The following is a 2,646-nucleotide window of genomic DNA, read 5'->3' as shown; positions in this document are numbered from 1 at the left end:
TACAAAATTAATATAAGTGAAATCTAGAATCTAGAGACGCATGATCATCTAACTCCTCATGCTCCATACGAGCACCAACCTGATTTACTAAACCATCACAAAAGTTTAATGGCTATCCCAATGAGGTATACCCGTCAAGATTTACTAAACCATCACAATAGTTCAACGTAGTTTATCGACACTAAACCATTCATAATGATTATAATAAATGATATTAATCTATCACATTAGTCAATGATAGTTTGTTAAGTGTGAAATATTGTATATTCTTCCCTATTTATACATTAGTCTTATAAACATGATAGTACTTAATCGATTTAATTATGTATGTTTTCATTTGCGAGGTGATTTCAAAAGGTTAAGGTAAAATTGATGCCCAAAGGAAGATTTATAATCAAAATATTACTAAATGAAGATTTGGAGATTTAGAAGTCATTAATGAAGAATTCACATACAAAAGATCCAAGAAAACCAAGTGAGGAATGAAGAGAATAAAAGATTTGAAGTGAAAAAAAGGAATCTTGAAATTGTCCTAAAAACAAATATATTCCTGAAGTTGTCCTGAAAACACATATTCTGAAACTCTGAATCTATTTTGGGAAACTGCGTGGAGTGTGTAAATTTAAGATAGTTTCTAGATTTTTCCAAGTCAGGGCGAAAGTTAGAATTCCACAACTATAAATAGGACTCCCTAGGATGCTCCAAAGGTTCTTCTAGGGTTTGGAAATGTCTTAAAGAGCATACACAAGGGTGGAGCAGCCACTGAAGAGTTTTTCTTCTTCCCTAGTTTGTTTTTCATACTTTGTTTAAGAGATTTGGTTTTAATTATGTCTATGGTTGGGTAAACCTCTTAACTAGGGCTAAGAGGTGAAGCTTGTAACGCGTTTGGATGTTTATTTTTCTTAGATTCTTATTCTTATTGAACTTCATTGACTTCTAGTTTGAATTTAAGAAATATTTTCAGTTTTCTATGGTTTGTTGTGACTCAAATTACAATTGATGCTGTGATAGCTTTGAGTATCTTCTTTTCCATTCTGAGATTATGAGATTGGTAAATCCTGTTGTTCACCATCGTCTCCTGGGCATGGTATGGTGATGGAGTCCCTTCCACTCATTACAATTCTCTTCCATTGAGAATTAAGTCAATGAAAGTTCAGATTTGATTTGATTGCTTTATCTTCTAATTGGATAGGATAGGACTCAAATTCCAATTGTGTTCTTTGAATCAAGCAAGGTAGCCTCTTGATAGCTACAAGTGGATCCTTAGCACCCTAGTTCCTACCTTTAAATTCACAAGTTTTAATCAACTTTATTCACAATTACTCTCCTTTATTTCAGATTTTAGATTTAGATCTTTTTCTAGTTCTAGTTATTTCAGAATACGTACAAGTTTAGTCCTCGTGGATTCAACCTCGGTCTTACCGAGTTATTACTAAATCGCGACCCTACACTTGGGGTTGTGAATAAGTTTTTAAGGCCATTGCCGGGGACTACGACTGTATTTTTCTGAGATTAATTGGTATTAGAATTAGGTTAAGATTAATGTTTATTTTTCTACTACGTTTTTAGGTAAGGAATTTTTGTGAAATTGCTTTTAGAAACTAACATTGTTTTCTGTTTTTTACGATCCTAACATAGTAACCTTGATCGGGTAACTTCTCTCCAATCTCTCTTATTTTTTCTAGATCTCTTATTTTTTTATTGAGTTTTCTTTTTAGGTTAGTTATTTAATTACTTAAGGGGTAAAAGTGTTTCATGCCTAAGTGGGTTCGTGACAACACCCGCCGTCTCTTGAGTGAAGGATGATTAGTTAAAAGGTTGCCTATCCATCACCAGATTAGACACCACTTGAGATCCTCTGAATTAATCGAAGTTATGGGTCCAAATCAACCTCAACCTCCAGTTGAGGAAGTTCGGTATAAGAAGGAGGTGCATAATGCACCCCGCCTCGTACTCTATGAGATTATTTACAACCGGTGGGAGTAAGTACACCTTCCTACATGATATTTCTATTGAATGTAGGAACTGTGGATATTAAACCAGGGGTAATTCAACTCCTCCCTAAGTTTCATAGACTAGAATTTGAAAGTCCATACTTGCATATGAAAGAGTTTGATGAGATCATATCTACATTACACTTCCTAAATGTGTCTAAGGACACAGTAATACTGAAATTATTTCCTTTCTCTTTGAAAGAAAAGGCTAACTCATGGTTACATTCCTTATGACCATGGTCCATTAGTACATGGGCTGAGATAACAAGGGAGTTCCTTAAAAAGTTCTTCCCATATTATAAAATGAATACCTCAAGGAAAGTAATCATGAATTTTGCACAAAAAGAGGATGAGACCTTCTTCCAATGTTGGGAGTGATTTAAGGATCTCATAAATTCATGTCCACAACATGGCTATGAAACATGGAGGATAACGAGCTTTTTCTATAAGGGATTGACCTTAGCCATGAGCTAATTTGTGGAGATGATGTGTAATAGGGAATTCATGAACAAGGAAGCCGATGATGTGTTGGATTATTGTAATAAACTTACTGAAAATGCGCAATCATGGGATACCTTCTTAAGAACCACTACTTTTAAGCCCACTCAATCAAAGGAAATGGGAGGAATCTATGTCTTAATAGAGGAAGAGG

General features: G+C 34.5%; 1 non-coding gene across 1 annotated transcript; it reads right to left on the bottom strand.

Annotated features, from left to right (window-relative positions):
• Positions 1-2,302: 2,302 nt before the first annotated feature.
• Positions 2,303-2,410, bottom strand: LOC131241927 (small nucleolar RNA R71). Its single transcript, XR_009169487.1, has one exon. It is a non-coding gene; the product is annotated as a small nucleolar RNA R71 (small nucleolar RNA).
• Positions 2,411-2,646: the final 236 nt, after the last annotated feature.

Source organism: Magnolia sinica, chromosome 3, assembly GCF_029962835.1.
Source record: "Magnolia sinica isolate HGM2019 chromosome 3, MsV1, whole genome shotgun sequence".
NCBI classification, from domain to species: Eukaryota; Viridiplantae; Streptophyta; class Magnoliopsida; order Magnoliales; family Magnoliaceae; genus Magnolia; species Magnolia sinica.
The sequence above is the reverse complement of the archived record's forward strand: the minus strand, read 5'-3'. Positions and strand labels throughout refer to the sequence as shown.